The sequence below is a fragment of the Scophthalmus maximus genome, chromosome 7 (genome assembly GCF_022379125.1).
Source record: "Scophthalmus maximus strain ysfricsl-2021 chromosome 7, ASM2237912v1, whole genome shotgun sequence".
In the NCBI taxonomy this organism is placed as follows: domain Eukaryota; kingdom Metazoa; phylum Chordata; class Actinopteri; order Pleuronectiformes; family Scophthalmidae; genus Scophthalmus; species Scophthalmus maximus.
Genome location: NC_061521.1, coordinates 9805450 through 9823009, shown reverse-complemented (window position 1 = coordinate 9823009; position 17560 = coordinate 9805450). Strand labels below are relative to the sequence as shown.

The following is a 17560-nucleotide window of genomic DNA, read 5'->3' as shown; positions in this document are numbered from 1 at the left end:
AAGATGACACGGCCATATGTTCATACCTTCTTTTTTCTGAGGATTTCTCTCATCACGTCGTCTGTGGTGCGAGCGAGGCTGTCTGTCACTTTGCCTATGGTGGGCGTGTAAGTTAGTGATTCATGGAACCTTGACACTTTGTCAGCATAACCGAGGAAGCTGTCAGGTCGGCCCCTGAATCACCTTTCTCTGATACGTGTCACCTGATTGATCGACTGCTTCATGTGCATATCGACCCAATATGCAGCACACTCAGGGGAGACACTGTGGCTCTGTGTCTGCCATGTCACATCAGGATCCAGCAGAGCGGAGGGGAAAGAGTATCACAGTTTGTTCCGTACGCGCAGGCTGTGCTGACACTTTCACGGCCGAGTCGCCGGCTGCAGAACTTCGTTTTTTACTTTGTTTGCTTATCACTCGCCAACTGTTGCAGAATCACCAGTTCTCTGTAGGGTTTTGTTTGGTGATGTAAAAGTGATGTTGTTATCAGTTCATTTTGCATTTGGGCTTTTTAAATGGATAAAAATTGCTTCGCCGGTATCTACTAAATGTGGCGATGAGCGCTTGTGTATCGGAAATTAAATTGCAGCGCGCTCCCTGTCAGTGGAATAACCTTTCGACACGAATGGCGAGCGAGATGATGTGTGTGTCTGTGTGTGTGTGTGTGTGCGAAAGAGTGAGAGGGAAAGCAAGCGAGAGGGGAATATAAAAAAAAGCATAAAATGCTGGGTGAGTGGAGGACTAACGGGAAGTCTTTTCCCTCCAGAGGAAACCAAGAGTTGTTACTGTAAAAGCAGCTGACCCCTGTGGGTCCTGTCGGGAAGGAATGCATGCAGAGGAGACAGACAGACAGACAGAGAGATAAACAGGAGCTCGTACAGTACATAGGATCACCCTCCAGTGCACACACACACACACACACTAACACACACACAAGCTCTTTCTCCCTCCCTCTCTCTCTCTCGCTCACTCACTCGCCCACTTACTCAGTATCATTTCATCTCTCTCTCTCTCTCTCTCTCTCTCTCTCTCTCAGTCGCCGTGCTCCGACGGATGGGGATACACTGCCAAGGAGGACTCTGGGGCGAGAGGAGTGTGTTTCTTTTTCTTCTCTCGTGTGCTTTCCTTCTTCACTTCCGCCTGGCTTCCCCCATGAGCTGTTAATTCCAGCCCCGGTCCCGGGGATGAGGAGGATCTATTTGTGAGGAGGAGGACGCAAACAAAGGCAGAGAGAGCGAGGAGCAACAGGGTGGCAAATTCTTCCATCAGGAGTGAGCGAGAAGATCTTCTTTCTTTTTCGCCGGGCTCGAGCGAGGTTAGTGAGGAAAGCCGCTTAATGCTAGAACAAACACTGCTGTTATTGTTTCACCCTCTGCTCTTCACTTTGTAACATCTGACTATACATTTCTCATTCAGAGCATTTCATTTTGAATGTGCTCTCCGTCCTTAGGTGTCTGGTAAGGCTTGAATTAAATGTCCTCACAGAGCACTTTTCTTACACGGAGGACAGTTTCTTTCTCAAAATAAAACTCCCTTAGTTACAATTTTAGAGATATTTATAAGTAATATATGATAAGTTTTTATATGTAAGTCTCCCGTTTTGGTTTCTGAAGTTTTCACTCTCGGTCCACACGTCTGTAATTTCCCAAAGGTTGACAGTATTGGCTCTCAGGTGGAATCTCTCTCTTGGCACCGTATCAGAGAGCGAGCTGCAGGAAGAAGGCGAGGACTGCTCGCTCCTCAGCCGTCACTTTACACAGGAGGCAATTAAGTCGGATTGGCAGCCGGCGCTGCCGGTAACTTGGAAACAGGCGTGTGGGAGACGCATGGTGGCACATGATGGGATTTGGGTGAGAGAGAGGAGCAGAGGAGAGAAGGAGATTCCCTTTGTTTAATCACACAAAAGCTTGCTCCTCTGTGGAAAAATCCTGCTCCCACCTATTGTCTGTGTGAAAACGGGCCTGGGGGCAGCGGTTGTGATCTTTTTTAATCTATTTTGTTCATTTTTTGTTCGAATGTGCATGCACAAGTGTGTGTGTGTGTGTGTGTGTGTGTGTGTGTGTTCATGCGTGCACATGGATGGTACCGTCCAGAGTCTCTCAGGTGTGTATTGGAGGTAGGGAGTCTCTCAGATGAGCCCTGGCATTTAATTACCACAAGAAGAGGGAGAAATTATTCACACTTAAATCCAGCCAGACGATGGCAGAGCAGGAATAATTAATAAAAAAAACACATCAGGGCCCCTTTTTTCAAATACTGTGATTCCTGGATGTATTGTGGATGAGCGGTTGTGTAACTCATGTGATAAACAAGCTCCCCAAGGACTTTTGTCCAGGCTTTGTTTATTTACAGAAAGTGACTGAATAATCCTCCCGGAAAACCAATAAAGGCCCATTCTGCTCACTGTTTGTCACAAAGCCTCCTCGCAGCCATTTTTCAGCAGGGGTAAGATACGAGAGCCAGGAGACGCTGAGGTCGGAGCCTCTGGCTCCTGGCAACAGTGGCCTCTGTTCGGAGTGCACTCAGGTGGAGGCACGGAAGGGCGATTATTCTGGACTGTGTGTGTTATGACACAAAAAGGGAGAGATATTTCATAAGCCTGAGCCTCACTTGTACATTCACTTCGGTCGCAGCAGGGTGTGAACTCCCAAAGTGTAGACTTTGCTTTTCAAAAGAATCGTTCAGAGGCAGAGTGCTGCAGTGAGCGTCCTCACTTTGTGTTTAGTCTGGACTTCACTTGTTTTTGGTCGCATAGTGACAGGACCTCCGCAGGAGTGAATGAACATAAGTGAGGTCAGGACAGTTGGGTTGTGGCCATCAGTCATCTGCCCAGGGCTGTTCCCTATGTCACCTTGTCTCGGACAGGCACACTGACACAGCACTGCCTCACAAGGGACAGTTTCTGGTGAGTCCAATCCGTGGCTCACCGGCTTTCCTGACCAGGAGGAGCCATTGACATTGAGAGGAAGGCAACGTCCGCCCGGTGCACACATTAACCCGCACACACAGTGTGCGCACTCCCACTCCCACCAGACATATGCAAAAGTGCACGCACAAAGGCAGTATGACACATACGGCAACACTCACGCCAGGGGAGGCGGGGCAGGGAGAGGCGTCGTGACCGGTGCCTTGGCAGAGGCCCTGAAGGTGAAAATGTTTGAGTGAGGACCATTTCAAATTCAGAGCAGATGATCAAACGGGTGTGGAAACTGCCGAGTGGCTGGCGGCACCAGATGCAGACAATCTCTCAAAAGTTTTTGGTGGCTGAATCGCAAAACATGAATATTAAGAGGAAGCAGAGCTGAAATTTATACAACGGTGGTTATCATCGTCTCATGGATGATGGTACTTGTCACGGTCCAGATAAGGCAAAATACATAAAAAGACGAAAAAACTCTATTACATGTATCATCCCACCTAATCCGGCCATATATATCTAGACGTATCAGAGTGCAGACAGAAGTGCTTTAGGAGTGAGAGCAAACAGAAACTGTATTCAGTCATGGTGAGACTGAAGTGTTTCCCCGGTTTATCACAAAGACAAGGCAGTTTTTGACAGGAAATTTCAAAATGACTTCAATATATAAACTATAAACTACAAAAACAGTAAGCAAATTAGACACCGTTGACCTAAATCTGTATGAGCCTTTAGGCAAAAATAAATGTACAGCCAGGTAATAGTTGTACCAGTCTCTTCATCATGATAGCTTTTACCCACCAGGACGAGGCCTAAAATGTACCTCTGACAGCTCCAGGTACGCACTGGTACTCAAACCTTTTTTCAGAAAAGCGCTCATTGAACGAAATCTTCACGTGAATAGCTCCAGGAATGAACTGCGTGTGTGTGTAGGGCCCTTATTGTACGGTTGCCTGCTCTTTGGATTATATTTTTCTTTCATGGTATTTGAAAATAGAGATTCATTGCAATTCAAAAATCGACAAAAAAAAAAAGACTTAAGCTCAGCACAGACACCTGTGCAAACAAATACATCCAACCATAGCAAAGGCTCTTATTTTCCCCTCATGAGAGCACTGGATCCCCTCATCTGCTGTAACCATTAGACGCCAGAGGCAGGAAGCCAGCACTTTGTCCCATTATACATCATAGTGTCAATGCTAATAAGAGTGGCACACTTGTCGTGGTTACTCAATGCATCCTGATCCCTTTGGGCATAATTGTAACACTTCTGTTCTCAACAGCCACACGAGTCAAAACACAAACGTGGATGCATTTTTTTCTCCCTCTCTGCTCGCTTGAAGCTGATAAAACAGCCCATTGACCGTTTTCATTATATCTAAATGTCCATGCGTCGAGGTGCATTTAGTTTTACCTCCTCAGCGCGTGTATTTCCTTCGCTCTGAGCGTCGCTGCTGTGTTTTTCGTGGGCTGGTGAGTGAGGGGGTTTTCACGGGCGTCAGGAAAGCGTTTCCTCCTTTGGTGCAGCTACTGAAACGAGAGAAACCAGCAGTTGAAATTCAGACACAGGTTCACAAGGCGGCTGTTTTGAATATCAATGCTTTGTTTGCTCTGTGTATGTGTGTGAATCTCTGGTCAACACATGAGGGAAAGGAAGATTGAATCGATTCATACTGTACGCCTTTGAGGCTTTCGTAGTATTGACCCAACTGAAACGGTAAGTCAGGCCTGAATGATGTTCACAGAGGGGGAAAATTTATACTACATTAGAGGCTGAGGAAAATATTCACTGGCGTGGACCTATTATGCAACTTTGTATCTATTTTTTTTTTATTCCCATACAGAAATAATGAGCTATATCTGTATATTGGAACTCTTTTCAATGTATTGAGTTACTGAAAAGTTCTTAGAAACCTTAATCAAGGGCCTCTTCATGTCATTTTTGAAAAGACACAACACTCACTGAATAGCCCCATTATTGATATATTGACATTAACATCTTTATGCGTGACCTCGCGCTTTGACAATTCTCATTATGTGTTGTTCAGGCATCTGACCTTCAACCAGAGCAGCCGAGTCACCTGGCTTCCTCTTCGACCTGCGTCACCTCGTAGATCAGGGTTCCATGTGACCAACCTCACATCGAAGTACACATGTAACATCTTCATTTTCTCAATGGAACATGAAACTTTTACATCTGTAATACACAGGGCATATCAAGTGACCGTTACAGCACAGGCAATATTGCTTGATGAGCCAGTCTTGTGAAAGAAACCAAACCAAACCAAACCTGCTCAAATCGAAACTGCCACAGATCATAAGGTTGTGAACCAACTCTGCGTATTTACTTCAACATGAGTCTGGTGGTTGAAAACATTCTATTTCCCTGATATTTTTACCCTTGCGAAGCTTTGAGGGAGTAAATATAGTCTTACATCACTCCATATTGTGCATACTAATTAGTACTATGAAATATTCAAACTCTAATGGAAGTACAGAGTTGACTAAGAGATAAGACAGGGTCTGTGCCCTTATAGAAGCAGCTTGTGCTGTCATATGATAACCTTTTATCTCTGATTCGTCGCAGCAGAAAGAGAGACACACGTGGAACATGGTTTAGTAGAAAGAAACGCGATACTGTTAATCAAATGCAAGTTGGTTTTTTTTAAATCACAAATTAGCTTTAGCAGCTTGTGGCGTCATCTGTGTTAATCCAATAAGCAACATCCAGCCATCCATTATCTGTACCGCTTTATCCATTAAGGGTCGCTGGGGGGTCAGCTGACATTGGGGGAGAGGTGGGGTTCAGCCTGGACACGTCGCCAATATATATCGCAGGACCACAATACAGAGACAAACAACTATCCACTCTCACAGTCACACCTTTGGTTATTTTAGAGGTTACAATTAACCCAATCTGCAATCTGTGGGAGGAAGCCAGAGAGAACCCACGCAGACACGGGGAGAACAAGCAAAACTCCACACAGAAAGGCCGAGAAACGACAGCGCTAACCACTTCACCACCGTGCAGCCCCCAATAAGCAACAATAGCACAAGGTTTTAAATTTTGCTTCGGACTCAAAACAAAACAGGATTCATAAAATATGAAGGCAGAAATAGGGAGACTGTACACAAGCCTTACATGTATAAATCCAAAGCCTGCAACTGTCGCAGACTAGACCAAGTAAAATTCGCTGCCCTGAACAGCTAATGTCCACATAAGGCCGAACGTTTGTCTGACCTCCCTTACCGAGGAAGGGGAGCAGACCTGAGTGGCAGCTGAGATGCGGAGGGAGCTGACAAAGGGTTAAAAAACGTTGATGTCAGACACTGCCTGTCCATTACAGAGCCCGGGATGCAGCGGAGCCTCTGTCACTTTGGATCAGCCTTGCAATGTAGAGAAAGAAGCTTTTAGCACCAGATGAAAGGAGCATGTCGAGGTAACAGCTTAAATGCGTCTACAGTGTCAATGAGAAGTGGGAAGTGAAAGGACTGAGGGAACAGCTGGGCATGCAACATCTGGATAAACATTTTAAGATGCGCACGTTATTCTTACAATAACTCTTTTTTTTCAGGTAATAAAGAATATCTCTCTTCTGTCCCTAAATAGGTCACTATGTCGGTGGAACATGGAACTTCAAACAAGACTGTGAGACACAAGGAAAAGTTCAAATAATAAGTTGACTTTGGAATCTATATTATTTTTGTGTCATTGATCTTGGTAATTTAAAGGGATATTCACTGAGCGGCAATGATTAATCAATAATTGAGTAGTCATTTAACATTAAAAAAGAAAGAATCTGCAACTATTTGGATAATCAGTTATTAATGAGAAAGGTGTCAGCTTATGAATGGCGAATATTACTTTCCTTAAGCCCATTCGGCTTAAGGAAATTGGGATGGACACTTTTCACGTTTCTAACTTTTTATCGACCAAGACTATACAATTGATGAATACAGATTAAACAGTAATTTATTTATTTATTTATTTATTTTCAATTTTCTTTCTTTCTTTATTTCTTATCTAAATCCCAACTCAGAACAAAGACATCTCCCTCTGACAGGATCAAATAGACAACCATACATATATTAGTACATGTACACACTGGGCTTCGCAGGCAATCTCTGCAGGTTTTCATCCTCATTCAAAATAATTCATTCCTTCTGTTTTATCTTTTGTGTGTGTGTGTGTGTGTGTGTGTGTGTGTGTGTGTGTGTGTGTGTGTGTGTATGTGTGTGTGTGTGTGTGTGTGTGTGTGTGTGTGTGTGTGTGTGTGTGTGTGTGTGTGTGTGTGTGTGTGTGTGTGTGTGTGTGTGTGTGTGTGAACATAAATCTGTATTGTAGCAACATATATGTGTTAACTATGCTGACACAAATAATGTGCTATATGAAGCCTCACTATAATCCATGAGTCATTACAGGGCTCAAATGACTGTAATTTTTTTTTATTCACCGTGTAATGTAATGGCTTACTATAATCCCTCTCTCCAATAATAACCAATAATTTTGATAGACGCAATAATCATTTCCACATATTATCAGTGAATAACAGCAGGTAGCGCTGCTATTGTTCGTTTTGATAATGAAAAATCCATTCCACAGTCACAAAAAATCTGCTCAATAGAAGCTTTTTATTGGAGACTTCAGAGCTTTTAGCACAAAGTTATAATATTAGAGCTCAGGGTTGAACTCACTGGCATTCAGGGAGTTTTTGAGTACATAATAGGAAGTTATTATTCAAAGAAGATCCGCCAGACTCGCAAAAAACCGAGGTGAGTTCACTCTCCATGGGTCAGAACCAGTACAGCCTCATTATTGAGGCGTAATCTTGCAACGATGGCCAATCAACCGACGCTTCGCGTAATGATCGCCGGCAAGGACCACTAATGGTCCCTTGAATTATTACGATTTTTTTTTTCTAACAGGCCTTATAAACCGGCTGCCAAAACACCATTAGGCTTTTGATTGTGGAGCAGTGTGGAGTATTATCCGCCCCTCATCTGAGGTATTCTTGGCAGCGCGGTGTGAAGTTGTCTGTGACCTCTGTGACCTGAGACCTCTGAGACCTCGAGGTGTATGAGAGCTCCCCGGGTCTCCGCGGTATATCGGTCACGGTTATTTCAGGACTAAATTGCGCAGGGTTTCGTCTGGGGTGTTAAACCTCTTAAGACAGAAGTGTTCAGGGAGGTTATCTGAGGGCAAACTCACACACATATACTCTTTTTTCATTGTGCTACTTTTGGATCTCACACACTCGTAAAAGTCAGCGTGGATTAGGAGCTTTTATTGATATTTTCAGGCAGTGTGGGTTAACATAGGCAGCATTATACTTATCAGGATCTGGGTTCTTCAATAACATTCACATCCTATAAATACATACTGTATATTTGGCTGAAAATGAGTTAAGTGAGTCTTAAGGCACACGTTCAATTCCACATACAGTTTATTCATCTTACTTGCTAGCAGTCCAAAGATTTCCGATAGCTCTGGTTAACGCTACACTAACGGAAATCACTTCCTCTTCTTCGCCACTCTGAAAACAGTAGCCTACTTGACAGTGTCGGTCGGCTGCAGCGCAACTGCTGTTTTTGGAGCAACGGAGAAAAAGTGACCTACGTTAGTGTAGCATCCGTCAGAGCGAGGGACAATGGGAGCAATTTCTCACGCTGGAAAGTCCCACAAGTAAAATGGCGACGTGAACTGTATTATTGTTTCATACTGTTACTGTGAAAGATACAGACCAAACCCAGGTCAGATCTTTCTATTTCTGTCTGTTGGTTTATTTTTTTATTAAATATCACGAGGTTACTGGTGAATAATAATTTGTCCACTTCTGGTGCAGTGTCCCCTCGATATCTTGGTGGTCTGAGTTGACTTGGAATGTTTAACGCGGGCCAGGGGACAACATAGATGCTGTGGTGATGTGATTTCGTGATCTTCTCTTTCTTCATTTTTGAATTCCCACCGGGCAATTTGTCTACGGGTAGAAGCTATTTTAAGTCCAGGGTCACGCGGATGATGACGGGGAACGGTTCCAAGACAAAGCCAACCAAGCCCAGGGAGGGGCGTTAAAAGCGAATCCAAACAAACACTGCAGCCTTGTGTCTTGGAGACACTGTCGTGTCTGTCTTCATCACAGACAACACGTAGTCCACTGGATAGGCCTCTCACAGCCTGAAGCCAAAAAAAGGCAAGTTATTCTGCGTGAGTCACAGTCCCGCTATCAAAGAAAACTGAATTTGAGTGCCACCGTGCAGACGTGTTGGCAGGCGAGGCCTCCGCGCAGCCTCGAGCCTCGAAAGTTATGGGAGCTTCTGTGGAACAATTCCTGGAAGGCTTTCTGTGGCCTTGAAAGTGACGCGGCCATGACAGCTGCTGTGTCTCTGTGACATCGAGGAGTTAATACAACAAGACCCAATCCACTTATTCGCTTGATCAAAGGCTGAATGGTAGAGACGCTGCTCAGGGCTCCAACTAATCCTCACTATATTTATATTATATTATTAATTAACCTGTCGACAATTTTTGGGGAGGGGTAAATCAATAAGTTCATTTAGTCTATAAAATGACATAAACTTGTGCAAAATTACCATCACAATTTCCCAAAGCCCCAAAGAGACATCTTCAATTTGCCTGTTAATAAAACATCCAGAGCTTGCGGCGGGATTAGTTGGTCAGCTGATTCCAGGGTCGGGAATTAACTTTCAGTCTCATCTTTTATGTCAGAAACGGAGGAGAGGTGCTTAGAAAAAAAGTGAAAAGTAGGACACCTAAACCTGCAGTTCCCAAACCTTTTTTTTTTTTTTCTTTTTTCGGTGGCTAAAGAACATTACATCTGAAAAACAATGTCAGATTTCTTTCTCCTTTTCATTTTGTACCTCGGAAGTCACCTTGTCAGCCCATGTGGGTGTCAGGCCCTGAGGTCGGGCATCACAGATCTAGAATCCTTTCTAAAAATTCCGTTGTACAGTTTACATGTGCAATGACAATAAAAGGCTTCTCAGTGACAAATTGGACAAACTTCAAATGCTAAGAAAAATATCATTGTAAATCATGTGATGTTGTGTGATACAGCACAATCAAACTGGCCTTGTACAGTGAGCTGCTGAGTGGACCTTGTGGTGAGCAGCGAGAGCAGCAGATCTTTACATGGGAGAAGCTGGAAGCAGCAACATTTTTGATAGATTTTCTCTCAACTTATCGATTAATCCACTGATACCTTCAGAACCACTCAAACGAGACAGAAACAAAGCAGAAACTGCTGTTTTTGTTGTTGTCCAACAACGTTTTTGGACCATTAGTGTCTTGGGAAGGCATTGTGTGGCATTACTGTAAGTGAGCTGGCTTCATTTCTACTGCAGCACATTTAAACAAGATCTATGCACTGTACATCTGCAATACGTTAGATTCCTCATCTCCCAGCTGACTGAGATCTGGATTGTATAATGAATTCAACTTATGAGACTCCAGTAGCTGTCTCATTAGCCGTCTCTCGCTCACTGCATGCATATATTTATTGCCAAGCAAAAATGACTGATGAAAGAATTGCGCTGTTAGATTTTCTCCTACCGGCTGCTACACGAAACAAACATCTCAGGTGTGTTCACGTGTTATAATAACCCCTTTCATTGTTTTGATATGTTGTTTAAGAAATACAGCGGATTTATTTTTGCCATCATCTGCATAGTTTTGATATCTTCTGCAAGTAGATGCTCCACTTGAAATGAGGCTGGAGCAGTGTAGCGAGGGGAAATGAGCAATGCTCAGATCTGTTAGGATGCTTGCCTGCTTGGGGAGGTTTATTTCCAGAAGGATGCTGATATTAACTCCTGGAGAAATATCAACTAAAAGTATTTCGGTACATCACAGTATGTTCTCAGTGTGATCACGACGCGGCAGGTCTTGGGGAAACAAAAAAAAAAAAATTTCTACCCTGTCCACACATAAGTATTAAGGTAAACAAAACTTTTTAATCGGGATGTCATGATTTCAGTACACTTCCAGACCTCTGACATTGTGTAAAATTCAAATGTTTGAAGGGTTAATCCATGCATTCTTGCTGCTTATCCTGGTCCAAGTTTTACTTAACATTGATTAATGATAATATTAGAAATTATTTTTAAATATTGTTTGCGAAGTACAAACAAATGAAATTGTCAGTAAATGCACTCAGTGAATAAACCTCAGTCATATCCTCCCATGTCATGAAATGGGTAATACATTCCATTTTGTATGGTATTCCAGATGTCTTAGATATAACTTAGTGTACCCTGAAGAAACCCTGGTGGTACTGTGCTGCAGTTACAAAGCTAAACATACAGCATATTAACAGAAATTGATTATCTGCGGGAGGGCTTAAGACACATGCCTCTGTGATGTTCTAATCTGCCTTTGGGATCCACATTGATGATGAATTAAGGTGTGTGAGACATAGGAAAGGAGGAAGAAGCATGGTTTCCATCAGCGTGACGTCTCTCAGCAGGTAGAGACACAGAGAGCCAGCGGCCGATCAAGTTTGATTACAGCTCCTCTCTCATCCTCTGCTTGTGTTAAGTTAACAAACCACTAGGAGTCCAAAAGGAGGAACAGACCACCCATGCCGTGAGGTGTCTGCTCTGCACACTAGCTCGGCCCATTACGCTGCCATGTCGGCCAAACTCTCCACAACAAGCTCTATGGCAACCCTGCCGTGTTATTCTCCCTCGGCTTTTTAAATTTTTTTTAGATCAACTGTGTATTCAATGCGTACACCACATTGTGCGTGCTAATTACTACACGTTACACTCTTCCCCATATCTCCAGTGACATAAACATGTCAGGCGATACGGAGCCACTAGACCAAAACATGTTGTTGCTTCTGCCTCTGGGCTTTTCTTTCTTTTTACAACATCCTCTCAGGTGACTGATCGTGTAAGTGCCACAAGAAACCTGTTCATCAGTCAAATGTATGTTGAGCTCCGCAGCTCGGAGCCGTCAGTAATACACACAAATGAAAAAGCGGTTATCATAATATCAGACTGTAATGGAAAGATGCCTCTACAGTTTGCCCTCTGTTTTGTAGGAAAAAACACATAAAATGTAACCATGAAATCCTGAAAACAATCAATTGAAATTTTGTATTCATAAGATAATTGCTCATTTAAGTGAAAATGACCTGCACCGTGGAGCAGCTTGTATTTTGTCTTGACAGACCAGGTTCTGGGCAACTGGGCAACATTTCTTTTTTCTATAAAAAAGCTTTCAGGGCCATAAATTTGCATGCAATGTTCATGGGATTACATTTCCTTCTTGCAGCCTGTCCGTACTAAACACAACAAATCCAATTTGAACCAGCCTCATGCAGCCCAGCGTTGAAGAGGGAGCCTGGGGTCACAGTCGGTCCTGAAGGCCCATCACAGTGTATATGGAATAAATGCTTTTCACAAGAATAGGATAAACTATGGTCAAACCAAAAGAAATAGATCTAGAGGCAAAGAAAAAAGACAATTGGGTTGCTAATCGTCATTAATACAATATGACGTGTCATGATTTGCTTGACGTTTAGTCAAAACGTCCAGAAGAGAAAATGTGTTTGTGTGTTTGTTTTGTGGCTAATGTGCAGGACAATATGTTTGCTTGTGTTTGTCAGTTAGATAAGGAGGAGACTAATGAGGGTTGTTGTTCAGAGTCCGTGGCTCTTGTGTTGTGTGGGGGGGTTGTTTGGCAGTGTAACTTTATTGCATATTTTAAAAAATGACGTTATTGATTCATGCAAATATGGTATAACATGAAGGGATTTGATCGGCACTATGCAACATGTCGTAGACAGTGAACCATCGGTGTTCCGATTAACTAACGCAACACCAGGGGGCGATATCATGAAATGAAAAAAATGAAAAAAATCTGTGAATATAAATTTGACCCTTGGTTTGTGATTTTATCTCAAAGGAAAACAAAAATTATTTTACATATGCTGCGTGATGGTCGACAGTATATGAACAAATCTCTGTCTACTGTCACAATTGTCACAGCCTGAACCAGTAGCTTCTTCTTGCAGTGGACCTCCACTCACTGGTGACAGAGAGTGAGGATTTCAGTCGCAAACACTAAGATGGTGAACTTTTAACCTTACGAGTAGTGATTTTTGAATGTACCCCCGAACTGCTGCGGGGGAATAGGTGATGACTGAATGAGTGATTTTTGATTTCCACCTATAACGCTGTGGCTGAATGAATTTCAGAGGGATTTGTGTCATGTGATGTCCACAGCTCCACCTTTGCGGATGCCGTGCTACACACCACCACCGACCGCCAGCCTTTCTTCCACTGCCCCAGGCCGCCGCTCTCGCGTCATTGATAAATGCGCTGCACACGAGTCAGTCCTCTCTGCCAGTGATGCTCATTATATCGCAGCTCTGAATCTCCCAACATGGGCTCACATCCTAATGGAGCACAGTAGGGCTTTTGAGCAAAGCTCTAATATAGTCAAAAGTGAATGAAACCCAATTTATTATGATGACAGTCAAAGGAAGCGTCAGTTAGGCACAGGGCTCATTGCAGCAGAATACAGATCAGCATTCGAATGCGATCCCATCAGCAAAGCCAGATATGAGATGCAGTCATTTAGCGCGTGTGAAGTGGTGGAGTCTCATCTCTAAACTGCACTTCACTCCGGATGCTCGCGGACTTATGTGTTTCAGGGTGATTGATATTGCACATTAACATGAGTTAAGAGCCATCGAGCGTTCGTAACAAGGAGTGTACTTAAGTGCTCTGAGAAAAAAAAAATCCAATCACGAGGCACAGAAGGTGCATAAACAGCCATCTGGATGCAAATTCATGGGGGGGGGGGGGCACACACTAACTTTAAGTCGGGACTTTGGCTGAGCAGCACAACAAATGTCGAAGTCGTTGGCCAAATTCTACAATTTGTAATGTTAAACAAGTTCCAGAGCCCAAACACCAGTGACATTATACTTGTGCACTACTGTGAATGCTTTTATTCAATATCACTACCTAGCTTCATGATGTCGTTGTTGTTTGTTGCTGGTCCAGTCTTTGGTCAGCTCCAGTCAATGCTACAGTTTTAGAAAAAAACAGCATGGAGTTATTTCCAAAGACCCAAGGCCTGCAAAGTATGGGGGGCACGTCCGACTCTAACAAAACAAAAAGGTACATTTTGAATGACATGCAACAGCTGCACATGAGGATAAAACACACAGGCCCTATTCTAGATCATGAAAGTCAATAAAAAAAGGTAAAACCATGACACAGAGTATGTTAACTTAAAATAAACTTAAATGAAATGGATGGTAATTGTTTAAATGACTCAACAATTCAGTGAAATAGATTAATCAATAGAAAAATAGTCATTAATGGCAGCCTTAGATGGCTAGCTTTTGCTATATCAAAACGACTCATAGATATCAGGCTAAATAACAGTTGCATCATCATATAAGTGAATTAGGCCTATCACTTTTTGGTTTGTTTGTTTTTTCTGGTCACCCAAATTTTTTAAAGGCTCATTCGATACACACCAAACACAAATAGGTCCTTTTTTGGATTCAAAACTGTGATGTTTGCTAAAAGTGGTGCTCTGTGATTCCAACGGTGAGAAACAAAAGCTCACGTGAATACAACAGCTGTAGATGTTTCATCTAAAAATAATGTTACGCTGCAGAGACAGAGAATTGAAATGTGGAGCTTGTGCCTGCACGGACTTGAAAGCTTCTCAGATAAAAGATATAAGAGGCCAAAATAAATGAATAATGATTTTTTTTTTTATTTTTTTTAGAAAGCATAATAACATGTCATAGACTTTGAAGTTAATGTCTGAACAGAAACAAGACGAGGAAGGAGAATGATCATGAGACGGGGCCCGGACTATCACTGTGTGTAATCTCCAAATTCCTCCCCTGCACTTTTTCCTTCATCAAAGCTCTGACAGATTTGGGTCTCCTGCTGCGCCGTGGTGAAACGTGTGCTGTTGCATTCACAGTGGTTGCTGCAGTAATTGGTCACTTAATATTTGCCTGCTCTCATGGGCAACACCAGTGAGTAACATGTAGACAAATAAACAGGCTCCGTGTTCTTGTAGTTACCCCAGGAGGGTGTTAATCTTTTAGACATTTCCCTCTCATAACCTTTTATATTGACTCTGAGAGTGGTAGCACCGCGGCTGTCGTGGTCTTTATGCATATTTCAGTTTGATCTCAAGACATAAACGGATAGTAACTTGCCTCCGTCTGTGTTGCATGCATGCAGCTGGGCAGCGTGTTCTATTTCCAGTCCCCGGGAGCTCAGAGCACTGTGTGCTGTGCTCTCTCTGTGTGTGTGTGTGTGTGTGTGTGTGCGTGTCTGCATGCATGTCCCTGTATTTACAGTACATGTTCTGCTTCACTACCATCAGCCACATTAGGCAAACCCTTCACACTTCCTTCTACTTGGCAAACAAGTCCAACACTGAGGTGAAGTGAACCTTGCCCTTTTATAGCCTGCACTGCACACACGGAGTGACGTGACGGTGATGTTACCTCGTGTGAAAAATGCTGGGTGATGAAAGATGAGAGAGAGAGAGAGAGAGAGATGAGAGAAATAATGTAGATGAAGACTGCAGAGGGGAAGAGGAGTCGGCTTGTGGGGGAGATTTGAGAGGATGGGAATCCCTCGTCTTTCTGCGCATGTTGTCATCTGACAGTACACCGAAGCTCTCGCCAGAAGTAAAGAGAGGGGGGGGGGGGGGGGGGGGGGGGGGGGGGGATGCCACTCTAACAAGTGTCCTGGGAACTCGGCTGCCCGGCTCTCTAAAGAGGGAACAGCTTGTCTGATCAAAAATGCTTTAAAAGACTCCAACAGAAACAGCCCGCTGTGCTCCACGCACATATAACGTTTTTTTGCGCATTGGTTTGGTCATGTGCAACCATCCGCCCGTGCTGTTACATAAGAAACATGGCAACGAGTAGGGACCGGAACTCCGTACGACAACAGTAACTCGTGTAGCAGCTGACAGACAACGGGATCCTCCAAGGGTGTTTGCACAACTTTAGTTTCTTCCCATACACTTCTGTTTATGCACAGGAGCATAATTAAACAGGCACTTTCTCTCCAGTAGCCTAAAGCTTGACTTCACGTTCAAGTACATAGCATATTTATAACTGTACCTCGCAGCTACCAGAGAACAGACAAATATATTCTCTTGAGGTTTTCTGTCTGAGCAGAGGTTTTCACGCGTCCTCGAGGTTCCTCTAGGAACTCTGCCCTGAGAACAACCCGTAACTCTAATTGAGTCAGGTATTTGTGTCATACTCAAAAGATAAAGGATACAGCTCTGATCATGTGATGTATTTTATATACCACAAGAAAAAAAGATAAGGTTTTTAACATGAGGACCCAAAGTGTTTCTTGAACTTCTGGGAAAACTGACATGTATTTCTACTCTGTCCAACGTTGACCGCTTGTTCAGAGGTGGTGCATTACGCCGCTGCCAGTGTTGGTGTCCTCTCTCTCTTTAAGTGGGTTTGGGGCTGTTGTATTCATTTTTATGAAAGCGCATGATTCTTGTTCTTTTGGGGGTAACATCTTCATGGTCGATTGCACATACTGTGAGTCGCTTTGGACAAAAATTGGTCAGTTTCAAATTATGCCTGTTGGCTTCAGGTAACTTTTCCACAGGTCGAATTCCAGTCAAGCCCAAAATCTAGAACCTGTGAAGACCCGCACTCCACAGATCTGCACCACCCAACTTTTGCAACATTATGAAAATGACAAGCTGCTCTCTGCATGGATTGGCCGTTCATTTCTGTATTGGCATCTATTTAGGCAGTGTACTTCAATTACATCTTTTCGCGTCCATCACTGAACGGAGAATGTCTGTTTTAATGGAGATGGTTTAGTCCTTATTAGGGTGTAAACAAATTATGATTTTCATAATAGATACATTTTCCATATTATTCTCTTAATTAATGATTTTTGGATTTGCAACTCTACTTTTTAAGAGCCACTGCAATCTGGATGAAGTTGTGAATATCAATTGGGATGGACGCTTCCCACATCTCCTTCCCACTGCTGGTATTGAACATACAGTACTCAAGAGAATGTGGCTATGGAACCTTTAAATACAATAACTGTGCAATCAGGTCAAACAATCAGTTCCACCCAATAAACTTCCATCTCTGTTTCCCATCTCCCGATAGATATTTCTTAATATCACATTTGGTGCTCAGCATTTACCAAAACAGCTTGCAAATAGTAAAAAAGAAGGAAAAAAAAGACAATCAGCAGAGGGTGGTGATACAACATTAATCTGGATGTCATCCTCCGCTCTTTCATCACAAGATAAAGAAGAAGACTGATGGCCTTCTGCATCCCTGTTATTGCTTTCTAAATGTGATTTCTGCTCGGCTGTCAGCCCCTTCATAATTCAGGACTTGAGTTTTGTGATACTTTGCATGCCGCCTCCACACAGAAGATGTTTCTTTGCACATACAGTACAGTACATGCCTCTAAAGCCCTTGTTGGCTTTGGGGTCATTTACAAAGGCAGACTCTGTTACAGCAGTCGACTATGACTCATGCCATAAGTATGGGAAGTGCAGGTTTAATGGTTTTGAGGAATTAATTCATTTTTGAATGATACTTGATATTAGAATCTATGAAGCTTCCATTT

The 17560-nt window shown here is 43.1% G+C and overlaps 1 protein-coding gene across 4 annotated transcripts in view; it reads left to right on the top strand.

Moving 5' to 3' along the window:
* shisal1b (shisa like 1b) overlaps positions 1-17560 on the top strand; it is a 130128-nt gene that overhangs the window by 94590 nt on the left and 17978 nt on the right. For 3 of the 4 annotated variants that reach the window (XM_047333455.1, XM_035643160.2, XM_035643161.2), the window contains one exon: positions 1037-1315. The gene's annotated coding sequence lies outside the window, so the exon portion shown is untranslated. Of the gene's footprint in view, positions 1-1021; positions 1316-17560 lie in introns of those variants that run through there. The other variant, XM_035643162.2, reaches the window with a different exon arrangement.